We start from the raw sequence: 24,037 nt of genomic DNA on the forward strand, positions 1-24,037 counted from the left end.
AATTAACAGTTTCAGCGCAAGGTTGAGAAGGGTCTTGAGACAGATGGGCTCATGGAGCAGTAAGTGGGCTGTCATCCAGCCTGGAGGGAAGGAATGTAGGAATCAGTCCCAAAAAGTGATGCTTGAGCAGAATTCTTGGAGCATGTGTAGGAATTTTCTGGGCAGACTGAGAGGAGCTGCACAGTGTCCTTTAACCTCAAGGATCTTTTTCTCTGTACTGAGTCTTCCGCTCATTTGATTTAAGATGAAAACCACCCTTCCTGATGTTATTCGTACCCCGCAAAGAAATCTACAGACTTCCTCAAAATAACAAATCACTGGGCCGGGCACGGTGGCTCCTGTAATCCCAGCACTTTGGGAGGCCGAGGCGGGCGGATCACGAGGTCAGGAGATCGAGACCATCCTGGCTCACACGATGAAACCCCGTCTCTACTGAAAATACAAAAAAAATTAGCCGGGCGAGGTGGTGGGCGCCTCTAGTCCCAGTTACTCGGGAGGCTGAGGCAGGAGAATGGCGTGAACCCGGGAGGCGGAGCTTGCAGTGAGCCGAGATCGTGCCACTGCACTCCAGCCTGGGCGACAGATCGAGACTCCGTCTCAAAAAAAAAAAAAAAAAAAAAAAAAAAAAAAACCCACAAAGAAACAAATCATTGTATATTAATGGCAGCTGGGACTTTCCAGCATGCAAAGGGTCAGCTAGAACCTGTGGCCCTAGTGTAGTCCGTGTGCCATCTGCAGGTATCTTCTGGGGGCACTTGAGAGCAATTGGGTCCCAGGCTCCACTCCAGCTACAGAACAGAGTCATTTGAGGAGCCTAGTTGTTGTGATGACCCAGGAGGACCACAAAATGATGCAGACTTCACTTCCATATGGTGAACCTTAGCAGTAAGGTCCCTATATATCTTCATTTAAGTTTGGTATCTTCAGTTCTTTTCACTGTTCCTGCACATCACTTACTGCAGAGTCTTCAGAAGGCTGATGACTGAGAACTTAGGTTTATGTGCTTTGGTACCGTCGCACTATTGATTGACAGTGAACTTCCTGCCATTAAGTCCATGTGTTTCTGATACATATCATACATTCTTTAGCTGTGGTGCAGGCATCCTGTTTAGTTACTGAAGCAGTTAGCTTCTTGTACCCCAAAGTGCTACATACACATTTTACTTACTGAAAATATTTGGAAATAATTTCAGATTACAGATGCTCTTTGACTTAATGATGCTGTTATATATGGATAAGCTTATTGTAAGTCAAAAATATTGTTAGTCAAAAAGCATTTAATACCCTGATAAACCCAATGTAAAGTAGAAAAGTTGTAAGTTGAACCATTGTAATTGGGGCGCGGTCTGTGTAGGAAAGTTGCAAAAATAAGAATAGTACAAAGAGCTTATGTGTTCTTTACTTAGATTGACCTGTTGTTAACATTTTACATCATTTCCTTTTTTTTTTTTTTCTTTGAGACAGGGTCTGTCTTTTGCCCCCAGGCTGAAGTGCAGTGGTGCAGTGGCACGATCTTGACTCACTGCAGCCTCTGCCTCCCAAGCTCATGAGATCCTCCCACCCTAGCCTCCTAAGTAGCTGGGACTGCAGGTGTGTACCACTACATCTGCCTAAGTTTTTTGTATCTTTTGTAGAGACTGGGTTTTGCCATGGTGCCTAGGCTGGTCTCAAACTCCTGGGCTCAAGTGATCCACTTGCCTCGGAGTCCTGGAATGCCAGGATTACAGGCATGGGCCACTATATCCTGCCCATTTGCTTTTTATCCATGCTATTTGTATCTTTCTTCCCCCTCATATATATACATACATATGTAAACAAATACATGTACTATTTTATCTGAACCATTTTAGAATAAGTGTATACATCACAGCCCTTTCCTGCTAAGTAGTATTTTTCCTAAGAATAAGGATATTTTCTTATATAACAAAAGTGCAAGTATCAACATCAGTAAACTTAACATTTATTTGAATTTGCCTAATGTACTGGGTTCTGGTTTTGTAAATTGACTTAATGTCCTTTAAAGTATTTTCCCCTCTAGTACTAACATCAAGGATTGTGTTTAGTTACGACGTCTCTATGTTCCTTGAACCTGAAGCATTTTCATAGCCTTTCTTTGTCTTTTGTGAGAATGTTTTTGAAGTACACAATCTTTTTTTTTTTTTTAAAGGCAATTTCTGATTTTGGGTTAGATGAGTGATTCTTGTAATTGGATTCAGGTTCTACATTCTGAACAGGAATTCTACCTAAATGATGTGTTCTTATCAAGGTATTACATCTGTTCCTCATTAACAATGTTAATTTTGATGATGCAGTTAAGGTGATGGCAGGTTTTTAAAAATACTATATAGCTACTATTTTCTCCCTAAAACTAATAAGAATTGCTTTTATCCCTTTATATTATTTTATTTTTATATTTAATTTTTTTGTGTGTGAAGAGGGATCTCACTATGTTGCCCAAGCTTGTCTGAAACTCCTGGGCTCAAGCGATCCTCCTGCCTCAGCCTCCCAGAGTGCTGGATTACAGGTATGAGCCACTCCACCCAGCCTAGACACTTATTTTTGATCCCTATCAGTCAAGTAGTGAGACCAATCCAGCTCTTGCTGCTGCTGTGGCTTCATAAGGAGGTGAGTCCAGGTCCTGATCGCTTCTTCTCAATATCACTTCTGTGAAAAAGAACCCTTCCTATTCTCTGCCCTATTTTGGAGATTGACCAAGTGGTATAGTTGAGAGATTCTTCAACGTTCTTAGTTCATGGTGCCATTAGCATCTCATTAATTTTTCCAATATCCCTTGTACAAAGGAAATACCTTATGGCTGAAAATTAAAAATTAAGTAGTTAGGGCTAGGCATAGTGGCTCACACCTGTAATCCTATCGCTCTGGGAGACCGAGGTGGGCAGATCACTTGAGGTGACGAGTTCAAAACCAGACCGGCCAATGTAGTGAAACCCCATCTCTACTAAAAATACAAAACATTAGCCTGGTGTGGTGGCAGGCACCTGTAATCCCAGCTACATGAGATGCTGAAGCAGCAGAATCACTTGAACCCAGGAGGTGGAAGTTGCAGTTAGCCGAGATCGCGCCACTGCACTCCAGCCTGGGCAGTAGAGCGAAAGTCCATCTCCAAAAAAGAAAAAAAAAGTAGTTAGGTCCATCGGCTGTGAGTATTTATGTCCTAGTGACTTAGAAGCTGTTTGAGAAAATAATATAATAAATTGGAAAAAATAATAGTTTGATCTCACTCTCGACCACAATTAACAGTGGAATGTGTGCATTTCTTGAGCACTGTGCGATGTCTCAATCTTGGAATCAGATTAGACACCACCTCATTTTGTGCAGCAGTTGCATTCATTACAGAAACCACTAAAAGGGAGGTTGTGCAAAGATATGATGTCGGCAAAAGGAATGTTGCTTAATCTAATGTTGATTGTATCATGTCTAATAGATGTGTACTATTACTACATTATGCTACAAAATTAAAATATCCCAAGGTGCCTCTGTGAATTCCCTTTGATGCCTCGGGGTACCTCAGTGCACAGTTTACTAATCATCAATTTAGGTAAAAGAATCTTTCTGGGGATGTTTTGCAGTCCTTTCGCCCGCAGCCACCCAAATATGTGTCTTAATGGCAGATTATGGGTTGAATAACTCTAAAGAGAAAAATGACAGTGTTGAGAGAGACAAAGAGAGAGATCAATACATTCTTGGCCAACATGATTAAACTCTGTCTTTACTGAAAATACAAAAATTAGCCAGGTGTGGTGGTGCATGCCTGTAGTACCAGCTATACTCAGGAAGCTGAGGCAGGAGAATTGCTTGAACCTGGGAGACGGAGGTTGCTGTGAGCTAAGATCATGCCAGTGCACCCCAACCTGGGTGACAGAGCAAGTCTCCATCTCAAAAACAAACAAACAAAAACTTTCCTAAAAGGAATTGGGGGACATTTGGAAAATTTAAGTAGCTTTAGAATGATAACTAGAAACTGCCTATTTTACCTAGTCTGAGGTTTTCAGAGGAGAGGATGTTGGCAGATGGTTTTCCCCTCAAAGAAACCTCCGCTGCTTTACCCAACCTATTGCAAATGAACGGAAATCAGGGATCATAACACCCTAGACAATCCTAGAAAGAATGGAATAGCGTGACATCTGGGAAAGGACTGTGAACCGAGTCAGCTGATCTTGGCTCTCAAGAGCTCCGTGACCCCAGTATAGGCTTGTCCTGTGACATAAAGGACAGTCATAATTCCTGGACCCACTCAGTGATTGTGTCAACCAGAAGGCTTCCTCACCCCCACACATTTTCAAACACCCCTCAGCTACTATACATTGGGTAATGCATCAGGCTCCAATCCAGCACTTAACGAACAAATGAAGAAACTGAGACTCAGACATAAAAAGATGAGCTAAGGTAGTATACAGAAGTACAGCTAGGATCTGGTTCCTCTGCCTCCTGGCACCCCTGTCTTCTGTCTTGAACTCATGTCATGCACAGAGCAGCTGAAATAATTTCTTTCAATACCAACCTTGCAAGAAAATTGAAATGACAAACATCCAATTAATTTGACATTTATTTGGATTCCTAGATCTAGAATGAAAGCTTCACGAAGGCAGGGGTTCTTATCTCTTGTTCACTGCTGTATTTCCAACTCCTGAAATACTACTGCCTGGTGCATAAGAGGACCTCAGTAAATTTGTCCACTGAGTGCATGGGCACACTGTAATTTATGGGCAACGCTCACGAGCGATGTTTACATTTAGGAAATCAGTATTTGTGTAGGATATAAATCACTGAATTCTTTCTGAGTTTGCTTAGATGAACTTATTTCATAAGTTACTTGGAATCAACACTCTACAGAAAAAAATCATATTTGTAATGAGTTCTTCTCACTGGCTAGAATATGAAATTAGGAGTATTAATAGGATACTAATAACTTTGTCAATTGAATACCTTGCCTATGGCATTTTTCATTGGTGTGTATATATGCATATATATGTATATATGTGTGTGTGTGTGTGTGTGTGTATATATGTATCTTTTTTGGGGGGGTGGGGGGACAGAGTTTCACTCTTGTCACCCAGGCTGGAGTGTAATGGTGTGATTTCTGCTTACTGAAAACTACCTGCCCACCCCAGACTGAAGCAATTCTCCTGCCTCAACCTCCCAAGTAGCTGGGACTATAGGCATGAGTCACCGCCCCCAACTAACTTACGTATTTTTTGTCGAGACGGGATTTCACCATGTTGCCCAGACAGGTCTCCAACTCCTGAGCTCAAGTGATCCGCCCACCTCGGCTTCCCAAAGCGCTGGGATTACAGGCATGAGCCACCATGCCTGGCCTGTTGTTGTATATTTGTAATGCTGATCACAAAGGTATCACAAATATGAAACCCATCATAGCTGGAAGTTTATTACTTCTGTTGAGAGTTTAAAATTCTGACTCCCCAAAGGAGAAACAATGAGAAGAAAGCCTTCCACTTTGATAACTGTGGCATTCCAGGCCCCCTAGGTTGGAGAGTACTGGTTTCTCTTGTAATGCAGGAGTATTTATGCCCTTGCCACTAGCTGTTAATAGTAGAATAATATCATAGAGGGCATCTATATGTAATAAGGTACTTACAGGTTTGTGGTATTGCTAAGAACATGAAAAGGTCTGGTAATATTATTCCGGGAAATTCAGTGATGTGTGCACAGTCCCATATTCATTCACAACTTGATAGTTATTGGTGATGACTTAGGTTTGTTTATATTCGGACCAAGTTAGAAAAGGATTGAGCTGTTTGGAGCCCCATTCGAGGTGGGGGAGGATGGGACACAGCGTCCTTACCACCCATGACATTTCTCAACTTAGGAACAATGGCCCCACCCAGTAGCTTTTTAGAAGTGCTACATTTGGGGAAAATTTGATTCCAAGTTTGATTTACACCTCACTGCCGGTCATAGACTAAGCCAGTGTTTCTTAGCCTTTGATTTAGAGCTTTAAAAAAACTACAGATGCCCAAGCCCATCCCCAGAGTTTCTGATTCCGTGTGTCTCGGGCGGTGCCAGTTACCTGCAATTTTGAAAAGCATCCCAGGGGATGGTAATGCGTCTGCGAATGGAGTTAGTTTGCAGTGATTGCTGTTTTCGGTCCCGCAGCCCTGACTGTACAGCAGTGTGCAGTCAGCAAAGCCCTAAGGCCAATAACTCAAACACATTTTTAAATGAATGTTTGCACCGTACTGACCTTCCAGGAAATCTCTTGAAATCATTATTGAAGGACAAGCACATGAGACCAGCGTTTCCTGTAGTGTTTCCTGGAGACTACTAGAGTTGTGAGATATTTTTCAAAGAAGAATTTTGTGATCAAATAAGTTTGGGAAAATACTGTATAATGGATTCCTCTCTCGTAGCGTACAACGTACCTTAGCCTAGGAAGGTTCTGGGAGTTCTAAAGTAAAAACATGTTTTGTTTAACCTCCGGGTTCCCAATTTTCTTCTCCACAGAATCCATTTGCAGCTGGACATTTGTCAACCTTCTTAGGTACAGTGTCCCACCCAGTAGCCTTTGAGGAGTGCTGCATTTGGGGAAAACCTGATTCCAAGTCTGACTTATACCTCATTACCAGTTGTAGACTAAGCCAGTGTTTCTCACCCTTTGACTTGTAGCTTTAAAACATTCTACAGATGTTCAAGCCCATCCCCAGAGTTTCTGATTCTGTGTGTATGGGGAGGTGCCAGTGACCTGCGATTTTGAAAAGTGTCCCAGGGAATCTTACATGTTGTAGAGGTTGAGAATCACTACATTAGGAAGAGTTGTCTAAGTTCTTCTTCTCCTTCTTCTTCTTCTTCTCCTCCTCCTCCTCCTCCTCCTCCTCCTTCTTCTTCTTCCTACTTTTCCCTCCTCCTTCCTCCTTCTTCCTCCTTCTTCCTCCTTCTTTCTATAAGGCTACAGTGTATGTCTCCATTTTACAACTCTGTATTTTTGTTAGTGTTTTCTGAGATGGAGTCTTTCTCTGTTGCCCAGGCTGGAGTGCAGTGGCACGATCTTGGCTCACTGCAACCTCCCCCCTCACAGGTTCAAGCGACTCTTCTGCTTCAGCCTCCCAAGTAGCTGGGATTACACTCAACACCATGCCCAGATAATTTTTGTGTTTTCAGTAGAGACGGGGTTTTGCTATGTTGGCCAGTCTGGTGTCAAACTCCTGACCTCATGTGATCTGCCCACTTTGGCCTCCCAAGGTGCTGGGATTACAGGCATGAACCACCATGCCCAGTCCCATTTTAAAACTCTTTTTGTTGTGAAGCATGTTTCCTAGAGGGAATTGGTTTTGTGTTGAAAGAAAACTGAAGTGATGTAGGGAATCTGAGGTCCTTAGCCTCCTGGGGACTCTGCCTCCTGTTCCCAGCCTGGGCATTGGCATGGTTCCATTGCACATCTGGACTTGCAGGTTAATTTGAGATACAAAGAAGCAGTAAAGAGGGTCAGCACTGTTGAGGGGATTTCCTGAGCTCCTCAGGGCAGATACTACTGGGACCTGGAACTCTGGTTTGGACAATACAAATGATAATTTGGTGACATGGAGGTTGAATTGAAGCTTTCTTGGTGAAACATTCTTTGTATAGGTTCTTCTCATTTTACACCTCATGGCCTAACACCTTCTAGAATAGAATCTCCATTCCTCAGCACCATGTTGTGAGAAGCCAGGCAGGAAGTAGTGCAGTAAGATTAGCGGGTTTTTACACTTACCATTCAGGGAATTAATATGGGAATAGTAAAGGGGTGTGCCACAGCCACAGGCTTCTCTGATGGTTGTTTTCCAAGGAAGAGCTCAAACGACAACATCCAAGGCTGAGATGAAGTCAGAGGAATCTACCTATACCGTGATGATCGTCTCATCGCTTGTGGAAAATGCCCAAGTAGCCGTAGGTTTAATCAGAGGCAAGAGAATCAAGGTTGTGCTTTTGTGGCCCATGAGTGCTTTGATGAGGACGTTTGTGTCTTTCTTTCTTTTTGTCCCATGTGGTCATTCACCTTGTCACAGAAGTTATGCCAGGATTTACTAAAGAGTATCATCTCAAACAGCAAGCGGCTCCTTTCAGTTAACCTGTGGTTGGAGGAGAGAACCTTTGCAGGGCTGCATTCTCTTAGCAGTGCTCTGAAGCGATTTGCCCGAGAGTGGACCAGAAGAAAGGAAAGGTGAGCCAAGCACTCTGAGTGTTCCAAGCACCATGTAATCTATTTTACGTATCTAATTATCTCATGTATTATCATTAATAACCCTGGGAAGTACTTCTTTTTTTTATTTATTATTATTATTATACTTGAAGTTCTAGGGTACATGTGCATAACGTGCAGGTTTGTTACATATGTATACTTGTGCCATGTTGGTGTGCTGCACCCATCAACTCGTCAGCACCCATCAACTCGTCATTTACATCAGGTATAACTCCCAATGCAATCCCTACCCCCTCCCCCCTCCCCCCTCCCCCCTCCCCATGATAGGCCTCGGTGTGTGATGTTCCCCTTCCCGAGTCCAAGTGATCTCATTGTTCAGTTCCCACCTATGAGTGAGAACATGCGGTGTTTGGTTTTCTGTTCTTGCGATAGTTTGCTAAGAATGATGGTTTCCAGCTGCATCCATGTCCCTACAAAGGACACAAACTCTTCTTAGTAGTTCTTTATGGAATAGATGAGACCCAGTGGTTCAGGGAGATAAGATAACTTGTCCAGGGGTACACAGCTAGAGAGTGATAGGGCTGAAATTCAGACTTAAGTCTGTTGGGTTCTAAAGTCCACTTTGAGGTCCCCCTGACCTATCCTGCTGTCTGTGGTTGGTACCCATGACAGTGTCACCATCCGTCACTTCAGAACATCTTCTTTGCTGTTGAACTGGATGGCAAGCCCTTAATTCCGTTAGGAGAAAAATCATAAAGAGATGCCTTATAACTGATGCTTTAAGGTTACCTTATACTGCTATCAGCCTTGCACTGCAGCTGTCAGTAGTTATTCTAGGACACACTGTAAAAGAAAACAAAATCATAGCTAGTCAGAGGATCCCTGCATTCATCATCATTAAGTATATTTAGATTATACTTTTGATTTCTGAGTAGTCAATTGCATTTATTAGCAATACTTTTTGTCTAGAATTTAGTGGCATTAGCTAGAATTTTATAATGGCATAAACAATACCCTGGAGGAAATAGGATATCACCGTGTGGTACAAAGCTAACATTAGTAAAGTAAATATTAATCCAAGGTTGACCATTAGCCTAAACTTTCTCTTCAGATTCCAAGATAAGCTTTACTGTGTCAAAAAAAATTATTTCAGCCCAGTTTGACATTCTAATATGAAAATCACCAAAGACTTGCAAAGGCCCAGTATGAGTAATATTAACTGGCTCCATAACTTAATTACAGAATACCAATAACATTGCCTGGGACCACATGATTCTAAGCTTTTATCACAAGATTTCTCAAATGTTAGCTCTGGGAGATGATCGTTTAGTTTGACTATTATCTTCTGCGGATGAAGAAACAGCAGAGGTAGGTGATGTTTCAAAAGTCACAAGGCTGGGTGGATCACAGAAATGGCCTCTTTACTACTTACTTTTTCACTTTAGTTTTGCCTTTAATTGGAGTATTTTTAAGAAATACTTGGGCTGAGTCTACAAATGTAGCAGACTATTAGGTGTGGCCCAGTTTGTACTTATGTGTTACTCAATCTCAACTGATCAACAGAAACATGCCGCAGAGGCTGCAGGGTGTGTAGAGTGATGGCTGTCAGTATTCAGCCTCATTGGTCTGAGTTCTCTCAAACCCAAAGTGTGAGTAGGTGGCCAACAGATTTTGGAAGCCTTTGAAATATTATTCTAGTTGCTTAGTTACTGCAGAGCAATCATTATTTTTTCATTGGCGGTTCTAACCCCAATGTGCAGGCTTTGTGGCTGCTTCAAGGTAGCAGTGACAGGAAGAATGAGGAGTTTAAGCTGAAACTGAATGTCTGAAAATGAGCATAATCCTGAGCAAGGCTTGCTATCAGAGTAAGTAATGGTTGATGATGTTAACAAAAATTGTATGTACTTCTCTGCAGCTATGTTCTTGTGAATTATACTTGCTTATTAGTAGAAAATACTGAGATTTGGTAGCCTAACACATTTTGAGAGTGTCAGTTAGAATGGGATCAAATAATTATACTTTTAATGCTGGAAGTTGATCTGATACTATATATAGAGCATAATTTTGCATTAGATCCAATGCAGCTTAGGATTTTTTCTTTTGAAGACATTCCCAGATAAACATAAGCTGAGGGAGTTTGTTACCACTAGACCTGTCCTACAAGAAATCCAAAGGGACTTCTGAGGGCTGAAATGAAAGGATACTAGAGAATAAGTCAAAGATGTATAAAGAAAAAAGTAATATCAGTGTAGATAAATACACAGACAATTATAGAAGCTAGCATTGTTTTAACAATGGCTTGGAACTCTACTTTTTGTCTTCTATGTGATTTAAGAGAATAATGGATTTTTTTTTTAAAAAGGTATTGATTTATGTTTTTCGATACACAATGTACAAAGATGTCGTATTTCCCCTTAGCTTTACTAAGGTATGATTGACAAATAAAAATTGCATGTATTTAAAGTGTAAAAAGAAAAGTAACTTTTTTCTTCAGTGTATGTGTCCATGTCAGTGGTTGCCCTCGGGGTCTAATTTGGCTATTAGCCCATTCCATTTACTGAGACTTCCAGCTGAAAAATTATTTGAGGTACCTCAAAATGGGACCTGTTGAAATGGCTGTCTTTCTCCAAGTGAGCCTGTTATTTGGTGCTCTTTTTACTACAAGTGATAGCAAACCCAGTTCATACTGGCTGTAGCAAATAAGAGAATCTGTGGGCTTATATACATATACAGGGGCTACTGATTTCTAGGATGCCTTAATCCAGGGACTCAGATGCCTTGGCTTTGCTCTTTATGGTGGCTTCCTTTTTAGTTAATGGTAAAAAAAAAAAAAAGGCTACAGCATCTCTAAATTTAAGTCAAGCTGAAGAGTGAGCATGCCTCTCTATGTCTTTCCAGCAGATCCCAAGATTGACTCTCACTGGCCTTGACTGGGTCATGTGTCTATCTCTAAACCAATCTCTTTGACGGGGTGGATTGAATACTCAATTGACCAGCTCTTAGTCATGTGTATCACTCCTGAAGCCAGACGATTTTCTTCACACCTGAACTACAGAAAATGTTGGTTTTACTAGGGGCTCTCAGGCTCTTTAAATAAAAATATCAGGACTTTGAGGGCAAATAGGCAATAAAAGTTATATTCCTCAACCTGCCCTATACAGTTTTGCTAATGTATATTATAAGTTTTATATTATCTAAGTAGTCTTTCATTAGAAGTGCTGCTTTTTTTTTTCCTCATAAGGTTTGTCTATTGGTGTATTTGAATTATCTGTGAAAACTTTAATCATATTCTTCTAGTATTCTGCATTCACCAGCATAGTATTTAAAATCCCAATGAATGGAGGAATATAGTCACTTGCAGTGCCTAGTTATAGCCATGACCCTCCTAAGAAAGGGCCAAGTTACAGGACATTACTATCTGCAAGCTGATTTGTATTTATATATATATATAATATCTATCTATATGTATATAGATATTATATATTGTATATTTTTTTGCTCCAGCAGCTCTAGGACTCATGTGGGTAACAGAGATAGCTGAAATAGAGCCTGGGCTGGTAGTTGATCATCTTTAAGAAAAATTGTAAGCTTTTGCATCTGAATTCTTTTCCTGTTAATGAAGATGAATAATTTTCTAAATTGAGAAAGTGAGAATAAATTTGTTAATCCTTTGAAATTATACTGAGCTCACCATTTAAAAATATCTACAACAGCAGCTTTCTGTCTACATGTTAAGAGACCAATCTAACCATATCAAGATAATCCATTTTTATTCCCTGCTTTATGAGCCTTGGGTCCCCAGAAAGTGAAATTATGAGTATGTATTAATATATTATTGATACTCAGTAGCTGATGTATTTTACATGTTCATTCCAGGAGTTAGAGAAGCCCAGACTTCAATTAAAGTATTTTTATACAGTAAGTGCCAGGTTTTTTTTTTTTTTTTTTTTTTTAAGACAGAGTCTCACTCTGTTGCCAGGCTGGAGTGCAGTGGCATGATCTCGGCTCACTGCAACCTCCGACTCCCTGGTTCAAGCGATTCTCCTGCCTAAGCCTCCTGAGTGACAGGTTTTTAAAACAAAACAAAATGTGTATTTCACAATTAATATGTTGCACAATTCTGCCACAAATTAATACAACATTTTAATTTGGGGACTGTAAGAGGACATTATTTGAACCTTATCTTTAGTTTTACTAATAGCAAAGTGGGTGAGAGGGGATATCAAAATTTCATAATTAAGTATGAAACTATGAGTCAGGTCTGAATATGCTATTTATATCTTGCAGTATTACCTGCTCTCCTATTCCTCCCCAATCCCAGCTGCTTTTAAGATTTTATATTTGATTTTCACAGTTTTACTGTGATGGCTCTTAGGTATATTTTATTTATATTTCTCCTAATTGTGGTTCATGGAGCTTGTTGGATCTCTGGCTTGATATCTTTCACCAGTTTTGGAAAACTCTTGGTGGCTGTCTCTGAAGCTGTTGATTCTTTCTCATGGTTCTCTTTTCCTTTTGGAATAATAGTTACACGTATATTACTTCTTCATGTCTTAAATGTGACTTAAGCTGTTTCTCGTATTTTCAGTTCTTTTGTTTTTCTCTCTGTGCTTCTGATTAGCTTTTCTTCTACTAACACCTGTTTTACTCCAATAAAACTTTTCTGTGTCTACCCTTTTAAACTTATCTATTGAGTTTTTAATTTCAATGATTGTATTTCAGTTTTCCTCTTTTTATAGAGCCTAGGTATCTGGTAAGATTCTCTATCTTTAACATATTTTTTGAATGTAGTAATTGTAGTTATAGTAAAATTCTATTTTGATGAATAAAATACCTAGATTACCAGTGAGTCTATGTATTATCAGTTTTTTATCTTGGTTTTGGTCATTTGATCTTGTTTTCTGTCATGCTTTGTAATTTTTTATTAAGTGCCTCATACTCTATGTGAACATTTTTAGGCTCTCTAGATGCTGTTATACTCCTCCAGGGAAGATCCGTTGTTTTCTGTTGGCAGTAGGATAAAGATGTTCATCTAGATTGAATCAACAATGATGATAATTGGAGTGAAATTTCAAGTTAGTCCGTTTTCATTCGGTTTATTTCTAAGGTATAAGCCATGGAGAGTCTCAGCAGAAAGCCTGCAGTATTTACCAGGACTCTGTCCATAGTCGGCCCTAAATGTCAACTCCTGAGTTGAGTGGCACGGTCATAAAGCCAGCTTAGCTTTTTAGCCTCTTAGCAGAAGCTTTCTGTTTATTTTCTTGTCCTTTTACAACTCAAAGCTTTGGAGTGCAAAGGCTGGAAAGAATGTTTGGTTCATTTTTCTGAAGCTGTCTTTCCTCTCGGATCTTTGTGCCTCGTGTTCTGGCTGCATTGGGAGTCCTAGATTTCGTTTTTCATCTCCAGGCTTTGGGTTGCAGCTGTCTGGTTGGCCAATGTGGCCTGGCCAGAAATCAGTGACTGCTCTGAAAAGAGCAAGCAGTGCAAAGGACGGTCTCCCCTCAGGGTGTTTTCCTTCGCCCCTCAAGTGTTGCGTGCCTTGATTGAAGACCAAAGTCTGCAAACAGCAAACAGCAGCTATTCCTCCTTCTCTTCCTCCTCTTCCTTTCTGTCCTTTCCCTTCCTTCTTCATCCAGCTTTTGTAATTGTTCTCAGTGGGAGACTTAGTGTGGTATTACTGTTACTTTCTGTAATTCCTGTGCAATCCAAGTTTTTCCATGACTGCAATACGTATGGTAGTATTATCTATTCATATCAAGGTTTTCCTATGGGAAAATAGGGTAGGCAAATACCATAACTGTTTTTCAGTTAAAATCATGTTATATGCTATTAGTATTCATCCTTTAACTTTTTGTTGATTCAGTGTCGAACATGCTAGAAGCTGAGGACACTGCTGTGAACTAAATAGGCATAATCCCTGCCCTTGATTGAGGATCTACAGTATGGTAGAGACAAATACCTATGTGTCCATCTCTATCTCTACTTAAATCTACATCTATATATAATTACATATTATTGTAAGAGCTACAAAGGAAAAGTAAAATGAATTATGAAAGAGACTTAGAACACTGACTTAATTTACACCAAGGGAAAGGTTTTAGAGAATGTGCCCCTTTGGAGGTGTTGGCTGAGACCCGTAGTGAAAACCAATTAGCCTGAGCTTTCTAGAAGAAACAGCACGTGTGCTGCAGACCCTTTCAGCCAAGAGGTTGGTTCATTTAAAGAACTGAAAAGATGCCAGTGAGGCTTTCAGCAGTGTAGAGGACATGGAGGGAGTGGGAACAGAGGAAAGTGATGTGAGCTGAATTTGGAGCTGGGGCCAAATCAAAGTGGGTCTTTTAGTCTGTGCTAAGGATTTTGGAATTTCTCCTAAAAGATGTGGGAAACCGTCACAGGATTTTGAGTACGGCACTTTCATGGTTGACAGTTATCACTCTGGACTGGGTGTGGTGGATAGGCTCAGGTTCATTTTTACATAAATGTTTTTGGTGTTAAAACTTCCTGATTGAGTCAGGGCGCTGTGACTCATTACTGGATTCTCAGCACTTAAGGATGTGAGGCAGGAGGATCACTTGAGGCTAGGAGTTTGAGACCAGCCTGGTCAATGTAGCAAGACCCCCAAGAGAAAGTACAGAATAAGGAAGGAGAGGGTGGTTTGCAGGGTCGACGTGATCTTGATATCAGATGGGATGAAGATTCAAAAATGTTGGGATTCAGCAACATGGAAATCAGGGGTGACCATCAGAGGGACAGTTTGAGTGGAGTGGTAGAGGTGGATGTCAGAAATCAGACTGAGTCAGACTGAGGAATCAGGAGAGAGAAAATAGAGATACCTTGAGTCAGTGCCTTTTTAAGGAACTTGGTGGTGTAGGCCTAGAGGAAGGTGTGTAGCATAGTTTTGAGTAGTATCTAACACACACACAAATGTAAGTTCACAGCGAATACAGGGATGGTAGGATCTGCATTCTTGCAGGTCAGAATCTAATCATTTTGCTTGTGTATTAAAGTACAGGCTAAGCTACCCCCAAATGCAGTTGCTTAAATAAAAGTTAGTATTTCTCTCTTAAAGTCAACAGATGATGATTGACTCCGCATGCAAGAGAGGCTATAGGAAAATAAATGTTTTCTTCCTCCAGGCAGCAGGGTCACAGGTGGCTCACTCCTAAGTATAGGAAGGATGTACACAAAGTCCCAGAGCATGACAAATGGTCACTCCAGTGCGCCATCCTAAAGTCCTCTCCCTTGACTTTGTGCTGGCCTAGCTCACATAATAGGGCTGGACTTTTGAGAGTGATAATGCTAGAAATGGTGATAAATTTTGTATTTGAATTGCAAGTGGCATAGTGAATAGCTAGGGGGATAGAATTTGAGGATGGCATCATCGATAGCCAACGTGTTGCCTTACACTTGAGGGACGACCTGCGGTGCCACCTGCACCTGGACCATGAAGGTTGGAGCTGATCTGGAACATGTTCCAGCCCATCTGCTGAGTGAAAGCAAGCTGCGGCACTGGCGTAATTTTTTCCATTGCTCCAGTCAGTGTGGCCACACCTATGGGATCCAGTTATCCCGCATGCCAACCAGCTCTTTATTTTTCCTTTGAATTAACTGTGGCAGAGGGCTGGCCTAATGTCTCATGTGATGTGATGCCAATAGTTTGGCTCGGCCATTGGCTGTGAGTGCTCTCGGGGACCTGGGAGGCATCTCAGCCGCCAATCTAATTTTACAGTTAAAGACACAGTCTTAACTGCAAAGTTGCTGCAGCTTGTTACTCAAGTCAGATGGCTGGAAAGCAGCAAGGCCTGGACCGAAACCCATACCTTGTTATTTTAAACCCAGTGGAAGTGTGTCTTATCCACCCTTATGTTTTCGTTGTCTGGCATGCTAACCTGATACCTACTAGATGCAACAGGATAGTTGGAGTTGCTAATTAAAATTTTCCTTTCTTGTTTATTTTTAATTTTTTTTTTTTGAGACAGGGTCTTGCCATCACTGAGGCTGGAGTGCAGTAATACAATTACAGATCACTATAACCTTGAGCTCCTAGGCTCAAGAAATCCTCTCACTTCAGCCTCCTGGGTAGCTGGGTAGCTAGGACTACAGATGTGCGCCACCATAGTCGGCTTTTTTTTTTTTTTTCAGAGTTGGGTTTGGGCTTTGTTGTCTAGGCTGGTCTCAAACCCCTGGTCTCAAGCAGCCCTCCTGCCTTAGCCTCCCAAAGCACTGGGATTACAGGCCTGAGCCACTGTGCCTGGCTACTAATTGAGATTTTCTTATGCCACATGCCTCAGTCCCAACAGTAGAGCTAGTATCGTGTTGAGAACAAAATTATGAATTCTCCAAGGCCAACTACAACTCTCAGTCTATTTCTAGGTGCAAGAAAGGGCACTGATTGGTCAGACTTTGATTAATGACAGATAAGAAGAGACCTGGGATAGAGGAGAAAATGGACTCTTTCTTTGTGAATAAGTACATGTTACCCCTCTCTCTCCTTCCCAAAGGGGAGTAAAGAGTCTAATGGGGTTTGGATGTTTCCGTGCTTCTGAGGTGGGTGTGGAGGCAAGAGGGTTGCTCGTATCATTTGCGGGGTGTCTAAGAGGGGAGTAAGCGAGCTGTGTGCTTTTTTATTGGATGACTACTGATTGCTCTTGCCGACCTGCCCCAGTACTGATAGAGAGCAGTAAGGTGTGGCAGTATCACCAACTGCAGAGGAAACAAGTCAGCCTCCTCAAATTCATGATCTCTGAGAGATACACTAGTAGGACCCCACTCACAAGCAGGCCCAATATTGGCTCTGGCCTACAGAGTTAAGACTGATGGGGCCATCAGCAGGTGGGGTAGAAAGACTCTCATATCAAAGTGGTATAGCATGGGGCTGCCAGAGGGGGTCTGCTGGATGATGTGGTCAGATCTAATGAGAGATCATTAGTGCCCAGAGGAGGGGACTGAGGTCCCTGCCAGTAAGACTTGATAGGGGTCTCCATCCATATCATCTGTGGTGACCACTGAGGAGGTGACAGTAATCTTAGCACCACTGTGACAGGTTCATATGAAAGATGGGGAATAGGCCGAGTGCAGTGGCTCAAGCTTGTAATCCTAGCACTCTGAGAGGCTGAGGTGAGCGGATCACCTGAGGTCAGGACTTTGAGACCAGTCTGGGCAACATAATGAAACCCCATCTCTACTAAAAATATAAAAATTAGCGGGGCGTGGAGGTGCGCCTGTAATTCCAGCTCTTAGGGAGGCTGAGGCAGGAGAATCTCATGAACCCAGGAGGTGGAGGTTGCACTGAGCTGAGATTGCACCACTGCACTCCAGCCTGGACAATAGAGCAAGACTCCATCTCAAGAAAAAAAAAAAAAGAAAAAAAAGTGTAGGGATAGCAACAAAGAAAATGACTACTTACTACTGAGGGAAACATTGTCTCCAGCCTTTCTGGGCTCTGTGATCAGAGGAGCATGCACAGAGAACAGGGATGGGGTGTGGCGAGCAGACAGCACCCGCCCCGGTCTCTCGGCCCACGTATGTCTTCCTGTCTGAGCCATTAGACCACCTGCTTGGCCTGCTCTGCAGAAAGGAGGGGAACTTAGAATTGGGCATAAGATTGAAATGTGGACCTTTTTTTAAAAAGAAGGCTCTTCATTATTTAAATCTCTCAATAGTTAGAAAAGTACACTACAATGAATTCTGATGAACCTATCACTCAACTTCAGCAGTTACTAACATTTTCCCAATCTTACTTCATCTAACCCTCCCCAACTTTTATTTTGTTTATTGAAAAATATTAGGGGAATATTTTAAAGTAAATCCAAGCCATTCTACTGTTTCACATGTCAATACTTTTGTTTATACTTCTAACAGATAAAAACTTTTTTTGATAAGTCATTATACTATTACTACTTCTAACAAAATTTCTTAATATCCTAGAATACCCAGTCAGTATTCAAGTTATCACAGTTGTTTCAAAGGTTGCTTTTTGTTTTGTTTTGTTTTAACAGTTGCTTTTCTGACGTTGATTTGATGGAGAAGCAGGATTATTTGTCCTACCCACTTAACTGATTACTTCCGAAGGATGTCTATTTAATGTGTTTCTCTATCTCTGGTATTACCTGCAAGCTAGTAGGTAGATTTAGAAACTTGACTAGATTCAGCTTCAGTTTATTTTTAGGCAAGAATACTTAATAGTTTGTGCTGTATATACCGGACTATTTTCATAACCCAAAAAATGAACTAAAATGTTCTGGGATGGACTGAGAATTAAGGTTGCTAACTTCCCCGGGGGGAAGGGGACAACCAGAGTTCAGCTAGTGGTAGCAATTACTGGAAAAAATAAAACCACTATGTTCAGCCTCTTCAGATACTCTGGTTATAGAGGCGAGGTGTAATGGAATTTTAAAATTGCATTTTGCACTAGGGATCCAAATTCAATAAATGTGTGAGTTGGCAGACAAGGCAGTTTTGAAAACTGCTCCACAGCTCTAAAATGGTCAGATTATGGAGAGGATTTTTTTTTTTTTTTTGAGACGGAGTCTCATTCTGTTGCCAGGCTGGAGTGCAATGGCACAATCTCAGCTCATTGCAACCTCCACCTCCCGGGTTCAAGAGAGTCTCCTGCCTCAGCCTCCTGACTAGGTGGGATTACAGGCGCCCGCCACCATGCCTAGCTAATTTTTGGGTTTTTAGTAGAGACAGGGTTTCACCATGTTGGCCAGGGTGGTCTTAATCTCCTGACCTCATGAGCTGCCCGTTTTGGCCTCCCAAAGTGCTGGGATTACAGGGGTGAGCCACCACACCTGACCAGAGAGAGGATTTTAAGATATTTTAGACAGTCTGCCATCTTATCTCAAACCTGTGGGATGGTCGTGGGACTCCTTGAAGCACAGTTCGGTGGTGCATAGGGCTGGAGGGCACGGCCAGGGTCAGACTCCTGAACCTCAAGCAGCGAGAGGTGGGCCAGCTGTGGCTTTGGTGCCAGTTCCACACCATATGTGTGGCTGCCCTGTTAGTATCCACCTGCCCTGCCAGCATTTGTTGAGCAAAATGAGGCTATGTATTTATTGTCCCTGCATGATAGGTGAGCCTCATGTAAAAGAGCATCATAGCTTTTTGGTTCTGTCTGATACATTGGGCTGCATGGAGGAACCCTATGAGTAAGAGGCTGGAAATGGATGCCAGATTCCAAGAGGCTGTGGAAGTTGTTGCAAGAGACCACTGGCACTAGGTTGCATTTGCTAGGTCCAGGGGACCTGCGGGAGAGATGGTTTCCAGGGCTGAGAGTCTCCAAGTCCCCCCTAGAGCTATTTCATACAAGAGATAATCAACTTTAAACATCTGCCAGCTGGGCACGGTGGCTTGGGCCTGTAATTCCAGTACTTTGGGAGGTCAGGGCTGGAGAATTACTTGAGGTCAGGAGTCTAAGACCAACCAGCCTGGACAGCATTGCAAGATGCCATCTGTACAATACCAGCCAGGCATGATGGTACGCTTGTATTCCCAGCTTATCTGGAGGCTGTGGTGGGAGGATCGCTTGAGCTCAGGAATTTAAGGCTGCAGTGAGCTATCATAGCACCACCACAGTCAAGCCTGGGTAACAGAGACTTTTTCTCTAAAAATTAAAATAAGTATCTGCTAGGCCCAAAGAATGGATTGCCAGCTTATGATGGAACCAGACCTCTTAAGGACTCTTACTCCTTTTCTTCTTCCTGCTTTATCCCCAACACCTTGAGGGAGCTAGCAGTTATAAAGAGAGAAGCCTGATACATCCCCTTTCCGAAACTAGCCTATCCCTGGAAGGAGAGATGGAACTCTTAAATTAGGTTTGCAGTATTGATTATTAAAAGAGATTGGTTTGGGAGACCGAGGCGGGCAGAGCACTTGAGGTCAGAAGTTCGAAACCAGCCTAGCCAACATGGTGAAACCTGTATCTACAAAAAATACAAAAATTAGCTGGATGTGGTGACACACACCCATAATCCCAGCTACATGGAAGGCTGAGGTAGGAGAATGGCTTCAACCCGGGAGGCAGAGGTTACAGTGAGCAGAGATTGCATCACTGCACTCCAGCCTGGGCAACTGAGATGGACTTCATGTCCAAAAAAAAAAAAAAAGGAATATTTTATGACTTTAAGTGACTGTTAGTTACCTAAGAGTGAACAGAAAGGTCCTGGCACCTGCCAAGGTTTTCATCCAGAGCCGAGGAAGGCCACCCACCCACTGCTGATTTTTTAAAGGGGCAGAGGGAGAACAAGATGATTTGATCACGTTCCAGCAGTTGTGCTTATTCAACATTCTAGTTGCTAAGACAGTCAGTTGATGTTTGAATGAAGAAGTGGGTAAGGGCTAATTTGCAGGGTATAGCTGGATGAGGAGAGGATGACCCAAGCTGACTTCATCTTTTTCATGTCTTGAGATCAAAGTAAAACCTCCGAATGCTACAGCCATGGGAGTGTATCCTTTTAAATGATCTGCCGGCGGGAGGTGAAAAACCCACTTCCAGTTCATTTCATCCTTTGTCCCCTGTGTATTTGTCATTTAGTATCATTTCCACCAGTTGTAACAAGTATAATTTTGATTCTGAATCCCTCATACTGTCTTCTTGCTTTTCAAATATGATTTTTAGGATTTTTGGGACTGCAGCAATTTTCTGGAGAAAGTACTCAATTATTTCTCATTATGGCTTGTTTATCTTCACTGGAACAGAGTGAAAAATAGTCTCCTTTGTGTTTTGTGGACGTTCATGAAAAATCTTACTGTGAATTATCTGTGAACCCAGATAATACACATTAAGTGTGCAAACATTTAATAGTGCTGTGAAATGCCATTAGCGTTTGCTATCCAATTTCCACCTTTAGCATGGGAATCGTGCCTTGCAACGTTACCCACCCAAAGGAAAAAATAATTTTATTTGCAGTTGGGTAAATAGAATTAGTTTGAACTACTAGAATAATTTATTGTAGTTGCTGAATAAAAACTTCTGTGTCAGTAGTATGTACGCAGAAAGTGATTTATTTGCTGGCCAAGGAAGCCTTTCCCTTCATAGATATTTGAGCCTTGACCATAGGTAAGGCTAGTTTATCTGAAGAGACTTTTGAGTCCTGTTGCTTTTTGCTTTCTCGATTTCTCATGTTAAGCTGTTCTGAAAATTACTGTAATTTTTCTCTTAGAATCAGTGTTAAGCCTACAATACTGCTGTTCTTTCACTGAATATCCATGAAGAATGACAAGGAAGGGTGAACATTAATGGCCATGAATTTCAACGTTTTCATTCGTTTCATCTAGGCAGATGAGTTTGATAGGTAGTTAAACAAGTAAATCTTCTGGGGAAGTGGCTCTGATGTTACGGGTTGGGGAGATGGAACTCTAAAAATTTAAAAAGCGTATGAAAACACGATTATTATTTTAGGGGAAGTATGTAAATATTTTTGTTGTTGCTGCCAATGTTTTTCTGGTTGACGGGCAGATTTTGCTGTTTTCAATATGAGAAAAACACTTGATGGTGGCTGATGTTTTCTAGCCATTGAAAATAGGAAGTGATTGGCATGTTCCATTGATGTGGGAACCCCTCAGAAATATTGTAATGACTTACTTGGTGAAAATGAGGCAGGCAGTTTTAATCCAAATAATTTGAAATAAATCCATCTTATCTTTGTAGGCCCTAAAGAAAACTTACAGTAACTTCTTTTAGGAAATTCAGGCATGTCATACATTAGCTTTCCAGGTAGCCCTTGTCTGATAGCAAAGAGGGCAGAGGTTTCTGTTCCCATTTTGCTGAGGGACTGTAGATTTGCTTTAAAGCTCTGAAAAGTCAGTGGCGAAAATAGCTGAGGCCATTTTTCAGTGGGCTTTGGCTGGGAAAGCTGAAAGTAATGCCTTTTTCTGTGACTTTCCAATATAATTTTTTTCAGATATTGGTAATTTTCATCCAGAGTTACTTTCAAAAACCCCTTCTGCTTTAGTCATTAACTTAAAATATGTGTAGTTCCCTTTTAGCATAAATGCCGTATTGGCCGTATTAGCTGGGGAGAAAGAATGGCGGCTGACGGTGACTCTTCCCCTGGTTCTGTTTTTTTGGGTTTTTGGCTACTCTTAATTGTTTTCTGGACTTTGACCAGATAGGCAGAAGGCTGAAGTCAGTAACAATTCTCGGGTGCCCCCCACTCTAGAATTCTAGGACTCTCTTAGTCATAGGTGTTGAGGTAGGGACTAGCTCCTGTAGGATAGCAGGTTTGTCAGATGCATGTCTTAGGCATAGTGGATATGGAGCTTCAAAAATCAGAGACCTGTAATCCCGGTGCTTTGGGAGGTTGTGGCAGGCAGGTTGCTTCAGCCCAGGAGTTTGAGACCAGCCTGGGCAATATAGCAAAACCCTATCTCTACAAAAAATACAAAAATAGCCAGGCGTGGTGGCACACATCTTTGGTACCAGTTACTTGGGAGGCTGAGGCAGGAGATCACCTGAGTCTGGGAGGTTGAGGCTGCAGTGATTGTGCCACATGCCACTGCACTTCTGCCTGGGTGACAGAGCAAGACCCTGTCACCAAGAAAAAAAAAAAAAAATCAAATCACATAAATAAATAAAAATCAGAGGCATCTCTGTACTTTTGTTTGTTTGTTTGTTTGTTTTCCCTTTTTTCCTTTTTTGAGACGGGGTCTCGCTCTTGCCCAGTCTGGCTGGAATGCAATGGTGTGATCTCAGTTCACTGCAACCTCTGCCTCCTGGGTTCAAGCCTCAGCTTGATTCTTGTACTTCAGCCTCCCAAGTAGCTGGGATTACGGGTGCCCACCACCACACTTGGCTAATTTTTGTGTGTTTAGTAGAGATGGGGTTTCACCACGTTGGCCGGGCTGGTCTCGAGCTCCTGACCTCATGATCTGCCCGCCTCGGCCTCCCAAAGTGCTGGGATTACAGGCGTGAGCCACCAGGCCCGGCCTGTACATGTCTTCTTAAATTAGAACCCTCCCAGCGTGAGCCACTGCCCTGAACACCTTGGAAACCCTGCAGCCATGGAGTCAGAGGTACCACTCATTTCTGTCCCTGTCCTCATTACCTCTTGCTCTCCGTTTCTGTCTGGATTAGGTTACGGCTCCTTTTAGGTGTTAGTGAGGAGTGGACTGTTGAGACAGTTGGAATAGCTTCTGTACCTTTGTAGGGGGAGAATACAATTCTTTATTGGATTGGTTAAATGATCCTTTCAAGTGTTCAAGCATTCAGATTATAGCCAACAGCAAAAATATGCTTAAAGAAAATTGGCTTCCCATAATTAAAACGATTAAAACAAATACTAAACCTTGGGAAACAGCCAACACTTTTTCTTTGTTACCTTTCTAATTGAGGTATAACTTACATAAAGTACACAAATCTTACGTATACAGTTCAACAGAGTTTTACATATGAATATATCTGTTTAATCACCACACAAATCAAGATGTAGAACACTTCTAGAACCAAAAAAAAAAGGCCCCCAATCTACGCTCCCTTCCATTTAACATCCCCTGCCCCAAAGTGCACCACTATTTGGCCCTCTAATCTGACCAAACGTCTTGGATTACTTTTGCCTGCTCTTAAACTTCATACAAATAGCATCACAGAGTATGTCTTCCTTTATGTGTGACTTCTTTCATTGTGTCTCTGAGATTGATCTGTATTGCTGCATATAGAAATGATTTGTTCTTCTTTTGTTGCTGTGAAGTATTGTATTAATATAATATAATTTATCCATTCTACTGTTGATGGATAATTTAGTTTATCCAGTTTTTGGCTATTGGGGATAAAGTTTCTGAATATCCTTGTACATGCTTTCTGGTGGACATGTCTGTTGTTGACCTACTGGGTCATAGCGTAGGCCTAGGTTTATCTTTAGAACACACTGATGAACAGTTTCA

At 41.7% G+C, this 24,037-nt stretch overlaps 1 protein-coding gene across 20 annotated transcripts in view; it reads left to right on the forward strand.

Annotated features, from left to right (window-relative positions):
• The window catches only part of LOC105482127 (chondroitin sulfate N-acetylgalactosaminyltransferase 1), a 364,090-nt gene that overhangs the window by 171,727 nt on the left and 168,326 nt on the right, over positions 1-24,037 (forward strand). For 4 of the 20 annotated variants that reach the window (XM_071068545.1, XM_024792899.2, XM_024792898.2 and 1 more), the window contains exon 3: positions 8,022-8,176. The exons of the other annotated variants lie outside the window; for them this stretch is intronic. The gene's annotated coding sequence lies outside the window, so the exon portion shown is untranslated. The remainder of the gene's footprint in view (positions 1-8,021; positions 8,177-24,037) is intronic. 20 annotated transcript variants of the gene reach the window in all.

The sequence above is a fragment of the Macaca nemestrina genome, chromosome 8 (assembly GCF_043159975.1).
Source record: "Macaca nemestrina isolate mMacNem1 chromosome 8, mMacNem.hap1, whole genome shotgun sequence".
NCBI lineage: Eukaryota > Metazoa > Chordata > Mammalia > Primates > Cercopithecidae > Macaca > Macaca nemestrina.